Raw genomic sequence first — 15,553 nt, 5'->3', positions numbered from 1 at the left:
TGTCATTATTTTTTATTATAGAGGAGATTTTATATATGAAGGAAATGAAATGAGTGAAGAAATAGTCCTCACCTCCTTAAAAAGAAAAATAAAATATCAGGTAGCTTAAAGCAGTGACAGAATAAGAAAACTTCTTGAAAATACTACTTAACTTTTGGCTATATCCTATACAGATGTTATATCAAACTTTCTTTAACTCTTACATAGCTGAAAACTTTGTTTCTACAAGCTATACAGTGATTGATATAGGCGTGGCATTTTTTTTAAGTGCTGGAATGTCATGATTAAGAAACAAATAATCTAAAACATTTAAAAAATTAGGGTGCTGAATGAACTTCAGTGAATGTACTTCTTAAAACTGCAGTATAGTCAACAAATTTTAGTCCTTTTTCCTCCTCATATGTAAGGTAAAGAAATATCTGTGCTCATTTTATGCCATGTGCTGTTATTAATGTGACTGTGCCAACAAGTTGCATGATTTATTAGCTGAGTAAAAACAATGGAGTGATTTCCATAAAAATCTGAAGTATAAACCCAGCCAAGTCCCCTCCAGTATGTTATTTTGACCAACTCTGTTTATAGTCCAACTGTTTCCAGAATAGAATAATCATAAAACAATGCCTTTGAAACCTGCCCTTCACAAAGTGCTAAAAGTTTGTTATTAAGAAAATTCTGGATAATTACATGAATTTGAAAAATACATTTTTTTTTTTCCTACACATACACATGTACATTATGATGTGTAAGGAAAACCCAAGAGATTAATTGCAGTCACAACTCTTCAGGGATCAAGAACATAAATTTAGGGGTTTTTGATTTTTTTTTTTTTTTTTTTTTTTTCATGGAAATTTATAGAACAAAATCATTGACCCTTATTTCTGTGAGGGATGACTGGGACTGCGAAAATGAAGTATCTAGTTTAATTTAAATAAAAAATGGAGATGGATGAGAGCATTTTTCCTTAGTCATGTGTAGAGATGGTGGAAAGATGATCTCATCAGACTGAGACATAACATTTATAAAGCAGAAAATAGAATGTAATGACACATCTTTTAAAACTTCCAGAAAGCAGAGCTAAATCAGAATTAGAAATGAAATGGTCAAAAAATTAAAATTTTTAGTCAACGAGCTGCTGGTATACAGTACACTTTTTTTTACAAGAAATTATTGTGCTGTTGGTGGAAGACCAGTCTTCAGAGGTTGTTGTATATCAGGAAATAGGACTCTGGGATGTTACAGAGAGTAGGAAAAACAAATAAACCACATTCTCACTTTAATAGCACTTCCTCAGAATATTAAAAATGCCTTTGAAACCTGACTTCAGGGAATTTGCTCTAGAGAGCTCAACATTCAATTATCTTTCTTCTGTGTAAATAAAAAAAAAAAATTCTTTGGAAATCTGTTGTGGCAATTCAGTGGTAGCAGTTTAATATTTGATCTTGAATAGCCGTAATTCTAGTATTTGATCTTGAGGCTGAATGCATTTATAAAAGAACTGGGAAGCAGAAGGTAGAGACAGAAATTCAGAATGACCATGACTGGTTTTTTTTTGATATTTAAAATTGGAAATAAGGGCGAGTATACCCTTCTTTCAAGGTGAGGCAATTCATTTGTCTGTTCTCTATCAAGAGGTAAATAGTTCCTGTTGGCCCCACAACTTAAGTGGTTATCTGTTACTATTCTGTAGCTTATTTTCTAAAAATGCACATAATTTGTTTTCTACTTTGTATGACGTAAGATACAAGTGTCTAAAATGTGATCCTTTGGACATATTTTAAGCATTGTTTTATAATTCCCTTTTTTTCCTTTTTCTTTTTCTTTTTTTAATTTTTATTTTATTTTTTTCTGTTTTTACCATGCACGTTTTTTCCAGGACTGGGGAGGAAATCCTGCCCCTGTACTTGGCTCTGGTGAAGCCTCACCTTGAGTATTCAGTTTTGGGCACCGCAGTACAGAAGGGACGTTGAGGTGCTGGAGCAGGTCAAAAGAAGAGCAACAAGGCTTGGGGAGGGAAGGGCTTGGGGAATATATGCCCTCTGAGGAGTGAATGAAGGAACTGGGGATGTTTGTTCTGGGGAGAAGGAGGCTGAGGGTAGACCTCGCTGCTCTCTTCCAATATCTGGAAGGTGCTTACAATGAGTGGGGTTAGTCTCTTCTCACTGGTGGTAGGTGACAGGATGAGGGGAAATGGCCTCAAGTTGCACCAGGGTAAGTTTAGGTTGGATATCAGGAAACACTTATTTACAGAAAGAGTTGTTAAGCACTGGAATAGGCTCCTGAGGGAGGTGGTTGAGTCACCATCCCTGGCTGTGTTTAAAAACTGTTTGGATGTGGTGCTCAGGGACATGATGTAGTGGAAGAGTATTAGAGTTAGGGTAGTATGTTTAGATTGTGTTTGGATTTGATCATTTTTAAGGTCTTTTCCCATCTGAGCAATTCTACAATTCTATGCATATATATTTCCAGTTGGCTGGATATATATACTGATGTAGATGCTTGGTAGTAGATGTTGAGTGGATTTATGGGCTTAGATTACTTGTAATTTTGCTTAAAATACTAGATACCTATGCCCCTGGGACAAGTGGGAGGGTCTGCAAGGAAGTCTTATCCTCAGTGAATGAGTATCAGCTTAGGAAACACTTGAACACAAGTCAAGCTGGATGCCAGTCATTAGTGATAAGCCCTATAGGCCAGTTCTAGGTCCAATACCAGCTAACATAATCAGTGATCTGGATGATGGAACAGAATGCATCCTCAGCAGGTTTGTTGGTGGTGCTGAATTGGGAGGAGTGATTGACAAATTTGTGTCTGGCTTGTGCTGCCATTTAGAGGGATCTGAATGGGATAGAGAAGTGGGCTAACAGGCACCTTGTGAAATTCAACAGCTGAAAATAAAAGACTTGTACCTTGAGATGAATAAACCCATGCAGGAGTACAGGCTGTGGACCAGGTTGCAAGCAGATTTGCTGAGAAGAACATAAGGAATCAAGTTGAATGTGAGCCAGCATGTTATGATAATAAGCCTTGTGGCAAAGCAGCCACATTTGGGTCTACATTAAGGAGCATTGCCACCAAGCAGAGGAAGGTGATCTTTCCTCTCTATTCAGAACTGCTTTAAGCAGGGGAGGTTGTATTAGACAATCTTCTGATGTCCTTCAGAAATTATGATTCAGTGATTCCCAAATATGGGATTACAATTGTTTAGAAATTAACCATATTTGTCAATCTGTTCGTATGGCAGGTGGCTCTTCAATTGGAATTACGAAAAAATTCTTGTTTAACTACAAAAAGATTATTATTGATATTGTTTTTATTACGAATGCATCAGTGTCAAGTTACCATTGCGCAAATACTTAACTGCAAAGAGTTGTCTATTGCTTAAAAGTGAAAAGATAATACAGTGCATTACTGTTGCGATTTTACAAATGTGAAACAGGCTGAATGATAAAATCCATATGCTCATTGCTTTTCTATGCATAATGCCCATTACTAATATTGGTGACCCATTTTGAACATATGGCTGAATGAGAAGCAACCTCACAGAGCTCTGATCCCAGGTTCATCTGCAAACATTACATCATCTTTCTCTTTTTCGTATCCAGTATAGGAATTGTACAATTATGGTAGTTACCACTATATGCAGTGCATGTATAAATGCAAGTGTTGTGATTATTTTAAATGAAACTATGTTGCGATCTATCTTATTTATATTAAAGACAGGACAGATTAAGAAAATGTTCAATTGAAGAAGTAACTTAATACTTTTAATACCACCAGCAAAGATTTCTGTAATTATAGAAAAATATTCACAATCTTTGTATAAAGAAGGATCTAACTTGAGATGGGATACGTTTCTGTGCAGCTGCCGAAAGTAGTTCATAACATCCCGGTAGTATACAAAATAAGTGGCAGATGAAATATCTGAGGTTCATTTAAAGTTTAGTTAAGAATTATTACAAGGTGAAGCATACCTCCTGTTATCCTATGTTTCTCATAATTCTAGTGCTAACGTTAGGCCAAAGTGTGATCTTTATGCAGCATGGACTTTATAGATTTTCCATATGCAATGGTAAGTTCAACTGTGACTGTGGATATGTCTGATGCATATATACATCTTCCATCTATTTTTATCCCTCTACTATTCTCATTTGTTATGGAAGGCAAATAGTATGTCAATGGTAACTATAAGGATTTTTTTCCACTTCAAAAAATAGCATTTTTTACATTTATATTCCATTTCCTACATAAATTTTTCTGTAAGATTAAATTTATCTTTATGTTCTATAAGTTTGATGAAGAAGGCATTTATTTTTAATATTGGATCCCAAATGGGTTTTTTTTTTTCTGATGGTAAGAAACTGTTAGATTTCTCCAGTTTTTAAAAGATTGTTACTTTTCTAGATCCTGAGGCTATTTATACATAAAAAGGAATAAGCAGAAGCAAGAAGTCATTAATTTTATTAGAGCTGAATAATAAATCCACTGGATCACACAAAGTTAATAAAACCAACTGATCATCTATGATTGAGATATTCAATTACTGTTGAGAAAATGCTATTTGATAACAATTTCTTAATTTCTATATTGTATGTTATCTAGACACACGATTTCCAGTTTTTCAGGAATGTATATAATTGATGTGATAATAGAGTAGCTACTAATATGCATTATCATAATTCTTGAAATATCAAAGCAAAACTGCAAATTTTATGAAGTCTTAAAATAACCTCAGTGTTACTTATACAGGAACACTGTCACGTTGTTCTTTCTGAGTTTTCCTTCAGACTTTGCATTCAAATACAGAAGAAATCAGCTGCCTGGAATTCAAGTCTGACCATCTTTTTATGGAAAGATTTTCGTTTTGACAGGAACGTGTCAGATATCACACAGCTGTGATCTGTTGGTTAACTGGGATTTGCCATTTCATTTATTACCAGATTATTTTTGCTTTAAAAGACAAATTTAATTGCCAGGTGAAAGTTTTTGGAGCTGCACTATGTGCAAAATTGACATAGGTTTATACAGTATATGCCTGCCTTAAAATTTTGTTGTTTTATAATGGGATTACATAAAGTAGTTTTGTATGAATAAAATATGTAGGTAGCCATTAACAACTGTCATACATCCATAAAAAACAATAGAAGCAGACTGGTGAAAAGATTATCCTACAGGCATAGTTCAGATATGCAGTTAATAGGGAAGATTTATGCATGCCGTGGGGATACCTAGCTTTTGATTTGTGTCAGGAAATGGGTCTATTGTGTCAAAGATGGTTTCTTCACAGAGTGCCCAAGCTCACAGGTGCTTCCTAGCATTATGAATTTAGCACTTTTGAGCATGAAGTTCCTGCCTAGCGCAACAAAATGCTATTAATCCTGAAAACACAACCAAATACCCCACATTTCAGTGTATAGAAGTTCAGAAATAGGTGATGACTTTTGTGAGTCATGATGTAAACTGGTGCTAAAGTAGGCACATATTTAGTCTGGTAAATGGAACAGTGGATTTACTCTAGCCTTCTCTACTGAAAAACAAGTTCTTCATTATTACTTGTTTGTGATTAAAACATATTCTAGATCTGGCTACCACTTGTAACAACAATGAACAAATTATAAGGACAACTTTTGTGAGACCCTGTCTCTGATATTTGCATCTTCATAAAGCAATTAAATGAAACCTTGGATGGGTGGTGTTTAACTCTTAGATAGAGAGACAAAATATTTAGCAACATTGAATAAATTTTAAAATAGTATATCCTCTTTTCTTGTTCTGTTGGTGTTAGACATAGATTCCTAAGTAATTGAGGATTATACTAACTCAGTCATCCCTGTACCAGACAGAATTTCTGAACAAATTCTGTTAATTATGTGACATAAGATTACAGGAAATTACACAGTCAAACACTACAATAGATGGTGATCTACCGGTAATACATTTTGTAATATGTTTGGTAAAGCATTATTTAGTAAAGTATCTAGAAAACATACCAAATTTTTCTAAATAATATTGAATATTTATGAGGCTCAAGGGTTGAGGGGATCAAAAAGTGTGTTGGTGTGAGTACAGTCATTTATTTTGTTTGCACTGGGAGCTACAGGGTCATGGGACAAATCAGGGGTACAGAAGATCTTTCAATACTGTAGGACTGATTTTTCACTTTGCAGCTTTCTACAATCGTAATTGTGAAAACTGTATTCTGATTGTGACGACATTGGAATATAGGCATTTTGCATGTGTTTGTATTAACATCTTGAATACTTAATTTAGAATTCCTATCATTCTTTCATTTCCTTTAGGAAGAGTCACAAGTAACTCCAGTGCAGATCTATTATCACCATATTTTGTGTACAAACCAGCTGGGTGGAATTCTCCTCATTTTTAGGTCATTTATCAGACTTATGGCTGCAGGTGTGATTTTGGAATTTTTGGATATTATTACTGATAATTCATATGGTCTTATTAGGGTGTTTTTGTATTGTTTGCTTTTTTCTTTTATTTGCCTAATATATCAAACTGCTCAAATTTTGTCTTGGTAAAGGTAGTATTATTGTCTGTATTAGATTAGCAATAGTTTTTAAAGATACAATACAAGAACAGTTTCCTGTATCGCAGAAGAGACCAGCACAGTAGGAATTAATGGTAGGATTTGTAGGAATAAAGCATTTCATAAACTTCTGCCTCTCACATTGCTTGAGGAAACTCAAATGGCATATATGACGCCATCTATACTAGACACTATTATCTTTTGAGCTGCTTTCCACTTAAAGGTTAGATTACTGATTTATTTGCACATAACAAAGTATGCAAGTCAAATCATCCTATGAACATTGTTTTCTTCATCTGTCTGCATGTAAATGTTTTGTTGTTTTAGATCTTTGATAAATCACTTGAAATTAATGTCATCTTTTTTCCCCTCTTCTTTTCTTCTAATCTTTTTAAGTTCTTACCTCTTCCCCCGCTTTCTCAAGCTTGTACGTCCTCAAAATTATAAGATATTCATTTCTGAATGTTTATTTTTTAATATTTCCCACATGGTGGAGCAGAGTGAAATAAAATAAACAAAATGAGGTTTTGCATTGACTTATGAGGCAGAAGTGTAGACTCTAAAGATTAATTAATGAGCTAAGTGCAGGGGAGGAGTGAAGATCAAAGATTCACAGTGAAGTCAAGTATGCTATCACAGGAGTATCACACAAAATGCTGTATAGTAAAATAATTAGTTGCAAGGCTAGAAAGGTCTTTAAAAATTATCTTTCACTGCCTTGATTCACGTATTTGCCTTAGTATGTGTAATTTAATAAAAATTAACCACTCCTAAATTATTGATATAAGCAAATCACTATATTATATATATTACTGTGTTTAACTGCATGTTATAACTTCACACTCAATTGAAATAAACTAGGAATAACTACCAAAATAATTGGTACTTAATTTTCAGTGAACACTAGAAGTATGTGCTGAATTATTCAAGCTGTATATGAGAACCTCCTAAACAAGAGTGACATATGGCTTGTGATACCCTGTAGGGAAATGTACAGTGCAGAGGGGTAATAATAATCCTTCCTAGAAAATAAAGGTCACAAGTGAGAGCAAACGCCAAGAAATCATCAGAGAAACTATTAGAGCCAACTGGGCCAGTAAAACCTCTGTAGGCTCATGTATATCTTTAACTGAAAAACAAAATTTCACTTGGATCAGGAAAATATGAGGTGAAGTAGTAAAAGCGTTTTATGTTAGCTTGACCCAGTGTTTACTTCTAGGAGGATGTACTGATTTAAAGATTGGTCTAATGATTTTGAACCAAAATGGGTGGCGATTTTGTGCCATTGACCTGATTTTCAACACTGCTAATAACATGCAAATTCAAAGACAATAGAAGCTAGGGCACAAAACGTTTCAGGAGTTCAGTTAGTGCATCTGCATACTTGGGTAACACAATAGACAAAAGGTATTTCTGAAAATGTGTATCTTAAATGATCATATTTTAAGAATATTCTGTGCTAAATGACTGCTTGAGTTATTCAGTATCCAGAAGCTCCCCTTTTTCTGTCCAGATTTTATTTCATATAAAGAATTATGGAAAATAGTTCTTTATTCTTCTTTTTTATTTTTTTTTAAAAAAGGATAGTGGTGATCATTCCAGGTTCTGAATGATTGGTATTATGGATATTCATATGGCAGAAGTTATTTTTATGCACAAGTTATCTCTAAGTAGAACTGGCATATGCTTAGCTTTCAGGAGTGTGTTCAGAAGGTAGGAATGGAAATAATGTCATGTTGTTGATGCAACCGGATAAGTGTTAAGACATGTAGGCAGGAGTACAGCAGAAGTTAGCAAAGCCATTAACTATTAATGTACGTGAGAAAATATTTTCAATTTTCAAAGACTATTTCTGCCAATCTTGTACTTATTGCCCTATTACTTCATTTACATGCCTATTGTAATAGATTTTTGAAATATATGTCTTAATGTGTAGCGCATGCATTCATATGGAGAAATATGAGAATGTGCTGGTTCATATTTGTGGTATGCAGAGTTTCAGAAAAAAAAACTGAAGAAGTAATGTGGTAAAATAATGCTGCAAACTACTTAATTTTCCATACTTTATTTGGAACATTGCTACTTCACTCTGTCTTAAGTATCAGCCTTTTTTTTGAAAAATATTTATCCCTGTCCTACCAACTATTAACTATTTTTGAAAAATATACACTCTTTGTTAGCATGAGATTGCTTCTTAAATTTTTTTCTTCCAGACCAACCTTTTAGTCACAACTTTCTTACAGATCTCTGCAGAGCTGTCTTTAAAAGCTTTCTTTACAGCTTTTCCTTCCATGGTGCCTGTAATAGTTTTCTTACTGTGTGTAAACTGCTGATATATTGAGATCAACATTCCTCTGACTCAGTAGCCTCTTTTTTCTTTATTTTTGCTATTGCTTTGTTCTTGTTCCTCAGCATTTACTATTCAGTTCATCTGTATTTACAGCCCTTGTAAGAATCCTGCACCATGAGAACAACTTATTACCATGGTCATCACAAGAATTAATATAAGAATTATTTTTATTGTTGCTGATGGAGGCTTGTATACTTCTAATTTTAACATAAACTGTGCAGACTGCCTAATTTTGGGAATTTAATGATTACATTATATCTAACCTTATATATGATTCCCTTTCAAAACAGAATCACTCTATCCAATTTGTTGACATTCCAGTGTAACTCACTAATCCATTCAGACTAGGCATTATTATTTTTAGAAAGATCCACCAAGTAATATTTCTGAGATGTACTCAGCAAGAAGTATCTTGCCGACTTCTACAGTTTTGGATTAGCTATGAATCTGTATGTTTCCTTCAAAGCAGAAAACTCTTAGTGTTGTGCAATTTCCATCCAAGATATAACAGAAACAGTACAGGATGAAATGTAGCAATATAGAAAACATATGGACAGTTTGAACAAATTTATTCCTTTGATTCTGAGTGCAAATTTAGACTTGCTTCCCATTTGCAGAAACTTAGTACGCTTAAAAAAAGGAAACTTCAGAATAAGCATGGATATTGAATTTTCAACATTTACTATAAAACCACATCTAAGCTACCATTATGAGAAACAGTGTAGTTGAAAATTACAATTTTAAATAGATAATATCAATAAATTGAATATCAACAAAAAATAACATATTACTGATTTAAATTCAGTGAGTTCTGTTGGCCTGTAAAATTACTGAACTCTAACTTTATGCAAATATTTCTATTATCCAGTATTCCAGTTGTTCTTTTTCCAGGTTTTACTATGCCTTTTATTTCTAAAGAATATGCCACAAGGTTGTTGATGAATCCCTAAGAATACTGTTTTTTTATTTTCTTCTACTATAAAAATACAGCATGGTATTATACTTGAGTATTACCATTAATTTGATTCCCCTTGTTCCTTGGAAAATGAGAGTTGCTTCTACTGAGTATTGCTAAGATTCAGTAGTGGAAATAGTTGATAGCTTTAGATGAGTCTATGCTTCTCCAGCAATTGCACTAACAGGAAATTCTCAGGTGCTATAAGCTTACAGATCCGGGCTGTAAGAAATCTAGCTTTGTACACAGGTTTGCAGAAATAAGTGCAAACCATAATGGTTTTTGTAATGCTTTATTCTTTATTCAGTCTATATGACTGGGAAGATCACTCATGAGATAAGCCTATGGATCAAGTAAAACATTTGCTTTGTATAACTGAAGAACAAAAAGCAAAATAATGAGAGAAGAATGAAAGTAATTTAGCTGCATTTTTATGAAATTCACTGTATTCACTCACATCTGATAATACCCATCTCCTTGTTTTCTTTGTCACCTGTCCTTCACACCAGAGCTATGTTATTTATGAAAAGAATGCATGGACTCAATCCAGCCCTTGATATGTAGGCACTTGCCCAGGTCAGGCAGAGTCTTCTGGCTGTGAAACTTCAATTTTACATGAAAGACAGCTTTCCCCTTTTGGTATTGGCTGCTTATTCGAGTGTAAATGCATATTTGAAAGAAATAACTCAATAGCATTTCCTTGTATAAATGCAAATAGAATGATGTGGTTGGCTTTGTTTTTGAGCTTTTCTTCTCTTAAAAGTATTTTATCTAATACACTAGGAAGCATTAATTTGTGGAAATGTAAGCTCTCTTCTAACAGTAAAAACTTTCAGTTTGAAAAGACGAGAATAGCTTTTAGGCTTGGTGTAAATACTGTGATGTTACTGAAAAATTCATGTGATGCTAAATGGTATCCATCACTAAATGGTGTATTTGTTAGATTCACGGAGTTAAGAGAATCAGTATTTTTTGTTATTTTTAGGGGGAGACCATTGTTAACTGAGGCAGAAGGCTGCTTGGAAAAACACACTTCCAATAGTCATTCTTAATCATATGAATGGAGCATGAGTTCCATAGTTTAGACTACAAGCCTTATGATGTTTACATATATGAAGTTCCTTATTAGCATTTACATTAAATGAAATTGGAGAGATGAACTAGTATCGCTTTGTCAAAAATTTCCAACATAATCCTTGTATACTTAACCTGTACAGTTTCCTAGCTGTTACTTCTCATCCTTCAGGAGTCAGGAACATAAAGGTTTTTTATTTTGTGTTATAAAACTGTAATGCAACTTTCTGGGTAGACAGCCAAAACTAGAGAGAAGACTTAATGTAGGTAAAGAAGTGCTCTAAAAAGAGAATGAATAAAATAGTTTGTTTTGTTGCATCTACAGTTTTGTGGAAAGAGTGGTTTTTAAATTAAGTTTCAGGAGACACTAACTTCAAGTTATGCCTACCTTGAAACCAATTGTGCTGAGGGCAAGGAATAACCTGAGGATATCCTTTCTTCTCTGCAAGTTCACCTTGTTAACTCATGGAAGCTTGAGATTGGGATTGGGCAAGGAGTTGATTCTTCTACTACTCATATCCTGTTTCACTAAATTCTTTGAGGTTTTCTAGACTGGGTAAGCAGAATTGGCTTGAGCAAAACTTGGTAAAACAGGAAAAATGTAGAATAAAAGTCTACCAGAGGCAAATAGTTCATTTTTGGAAATGAATTTATTTAATTAGTAGTATAATTTCTTGTAGGAGTTAATCAGGCAGATTAGAGAAAGAAGCATCCTTCTTCATTTCTCCCGAAGTATTCTTAGTATCACTTCAGTGCATTGAGGAACTGTCCATTCTCTAGCCCCACTGATAAAAGGAAACAAGGATTCAGTGTGATACTGGATGTAATTACTCTGTGTTTGTCCACATTTACATGTGCAAAAGTATGTTAATTTTAGCACTCCTTCCATAGTAACAAGCAGATGTGATCAGCAGGAGAAAAGGAATGGTTTCTGTCAGCTTTTGCATTTGCTAGCTTTTATGCATTGGAAATGTAAATCTACAAAATGTAGGAAAAATAGAAGTAAAAAATATGTAGATGTAAATTCAGGATTCACTGTATGGGATTTTGCTCAAGAAACAACCTGTGCTTCCTAAATACTGTTAACATTTTTACAAGTAACATGAATGCAAGATTGAAGAGTGTTACGTTTCTTTACAACTGCGTTTTTTACTTTTGTTTTATAAATACAGTTCAGATATCCTACCTAGGCCAAACTAACTCAATTTTCTCTAAATTTTTATGTTGACAGAGAAAAGGTCCTCTTTTTGGAATAATTGGGTTGCTCTGAATGAAAAGCTAAGTATGAAGGGAAAAGACGAATGCGCAAGTTTTTTCATGGTGCAGACCGTGGTTAATGGCTTTTAGATATCACAGAATCACAGAATTGTAGGGGTTGGAAGGGACCTCCAGAGATTGAGTCCAACCCCCCTGCCAAAGCAGGTTCCCTACAGCAGGTCGCACAGGTAGGCATCCAGGCAGGTCTTGAACATCTCCAGAGAAGGAGACTCCACCACCTCCCTGGGCAGCCTGTTCCAGTGCTCCGTCACCTCACTGTAAAGAAGTTCTTGCGCACATTTGTGCGGAACTTCCTATGCTGCAGTTTCCAGCCGTTTCCCCTTGTCCTGTCTCCACTCACCACTGAAAAGAGTCCGGCCTCGCCATTCATGCTGTCAAAGTTGATCCAAATATAAGGAAGGGAGAGATGAATGTTAGCAACATCTGATCTGGAGCTGATCAGTCTGTGTTTCATTTATGCAAGGTGTCTTCAGTCCTTTTCCCATTTCTGTTGTTCCAGAGGGAGCTTAGAAGTTTTCTTCCTCTGAGCTTAGCGTTGATGATGTAAAATATTTTTTACTTATTTCTTCCTTTGTATTTATAGAGAAAAATGAGCATGATTTTAAAAGCTCCAAGGTTCTGCACACAACAAAAAGTCATTTCTCTCTTCTTGCTGCTGCTGCTTGAAAGAAGGGTTACCAGCTTTGAGGTGGAAAGTAGGATTAATGTGGCTTAATGCACAAACAACTTGAATTACATGAAATATTTCATTTTAGTGTTTTGGTTTTTGTTGTTGTGTTTGTTTTTTTTTTTTTTAAGATTTTGAACATCATGGAGAACAGTACTGGATAATACCTTTTTCAATATATTTTTAGCTTCCCTTTACTTTCAGATATGAGGAAATTCTTCTATCACATGCACCAGTAATACTACTCTTTTATTTTTGGTGGTAGGTAGTGGTAGCATAAAATACATGCTTTGAAAAACTCACTGTATAGCAGGGAGTTTTTCCAGTTTTGGAATTCTGTGTTATATGGTGCCAATATCCTTATATGGCTGAGAGCTGCAAGATTTTTACTGCTTACCTCAGAAAACTGGCATTAGCAAATTAGCTCATACGTCAGGATCTCCTTAGAGATTCTCAGTTCCCTGTTAGATGATGTGCCTGAAAGTGCTCCTCCTCAATCTGCTGATGTTTGCTTCACGGCTCCTTCTGCAGAGATGCGTGTTGCTCTGTAGAACCCACTTGATGAACAGTTCTGCTACCTAGGATCTCTTTGTGGACAGAAGACAAAGTGGCTTCAATGGACTCAAGAGCTCCCTGGAAAAGCACCCATTCTTGTCAGTAATAAAGGCTGTTCAGGAAACAGTTGATTTACTTACGTATTGTTAAATTTAGGTGAGACATATCCAACACTGGGAGGCAAAATTCAGTACTCGCTTCCATATTGGTTTGGTCAGTGGAATCCTTACTACTGTCTGCTCTGAGAAAAAGGCACTAAACAACACAGTCATGTAGGAACAAATAAAGTTCAGGTGGTAGTGAGGCACAAATATTTTCAAATATTTTTTAATATCTTGAGAAAAATTAGAGGTGATTTTCGACTTTCTTATAGTTGATTGGATGTTGCAGATCTAAGCCAGCTGAAAATATATATAATACATTTTAAAAATTGAAACTATGTGGAATTTAAAATGTTTGACCACAGTTTAGCTGTACAGATGGAACTGACAGCAAGTTTCTCAGAACTTCTTCAGCAAATGCATTGCAGATCTGTTCTGATCTTAGAGTTGCCCATTTAATCATTTTTTGCTGGTATTGCCAAGTTTTAAATTGACTGTTGACAGTGATTTCTTTGAACATCGGGGTGGTATGCACTGTGCTGAGATCCACCAAACTTTTTTCAAATAAAAAGTGAGAACATCCCTTCTCTTTACTCCTCCACATACTGCTCTTAATATAGGAATTGTATTCACATCAAAGCTGTCAGAAGGTTTCTGTGATCTCATTAGCTATACTTATTTCTACCTACAGAATAAGTGAATCATCAACAGAAACAGCACTAAAGACCAACTGGTAAGACTCACATGGCTATATGTATATCTGTGCTTAGAATAGATATCTTCCCTAGACTGTAGTTTCAAGTTGCTAAAATCAATATCACTGCAGACTCAGAAAGGGTTAAAGTCATTTCTGAGATTAATTTATTTCTAAAGTCTTTAACATGGAAAGAAAATTGTTAAACTCTTTAATGAGTAGTGTTTTTAATTTCATGTGACATATGAGAAGAGAACCTTTCTATTTACAGAACAGTGAGTAGTGAACCAAAAATATACTTTTTGGTTGTAGGTTTTTTCTTTGTTTATGTAGTTAAAACATTCATTTTATGGCTGTGTGTAGTAAATTAGATAGATGGTACCCAAAATAAATCACCTGAGTGAATTCAGCCAATTTAAATGCTTCTGAATATAAACATGCACTGTAGGGGAGTGAAATCAAAGGAAATGGGAAAATGAAGAGATTGGTCAAGGCTGGAAGCTAGATGATGAATAAGTGATGTAGAGATATTGATGGTGAATAATAGCAGGCATGAAAGCTATAGTGGAAAAAGTAATAGAATTATGATGTCTACCTACTGGTTAGTTGTGCTGCCTGAGGATAACTTTAGAAGCTAGTGGAAAGAGAGTATGGTCACTGGAATCTGAAATCTATAATAAGCGGCCACTTATTTCTAGAGGAGCTGGATACACAGAGTGCATCTGTCAGAAAGTAGAGTCAAGTATTTCTGAATGTTGTGGGCTCTCATCCAGGAAAACCTGGATGTGTAAGAGGTGTAGAAAAGAGAAGGCTGGGAATTCATAGTTGATTAGCCAGGCATGGAATTTTTCTAATTCTGTGTATTTTTTTTTTTTTTTTTTTTTTACAGTTAAGGGGTAAGAGCTCTACATAGTCGATATAGTGATGTTTACTCAGCTGATCAGGAGTATAAAGGGAAGGAAAGCATAAAACTGTTCTGTTTCTCATTCAGTGAAATATAGATGCCCTGTTCTAAAAATATTCTTTGCACAAGGCAGCTTTCTATGTCATTGCTACATGCAGCTCCTGTGTGCCCATGGAGAATTGATCTAGTGAGTAAATGTCTGGTATTGTGGCTTAACCTACCAGGCAGCTCAGCACCATACAGCCCACTTCACTTGCTCACCTCTGTGGGATGGGAGAGAGAACTGGATAAAAAGGTAAAACTCATGGGTTGAGGTGATGACACTTCTGTAGGTAAGAAAAGGAAGAAATAATAATAATAATGTGTACAAAATGAGTGATTCACATGCAATTGCTCACCAGTCCCCAGCCAGTCATTGAGCAATGGAAGAG

The sequence above is a fragment of the Lagopus leucura genome, unplaced genomic scaffold (assembly GCF_019238085.1).
Source record: "Lagopus leucura isolate 7727_CA_CO unplaced genomic scaffold, USGS_WTPT01 Super-Scaffold_1, whole genome shotgun sequence".
Classification (NCBI taxonomy): Eukaryota; Metazoa; Chordata; class Aves; order Galliformes; family Phasianidae; genus Lagopus; species Lagopus leucura.
The sequence above is the reverse complement of the archived record's forward strand: the minus strand, read 5'-3'. Positions refer to the sequence as shown.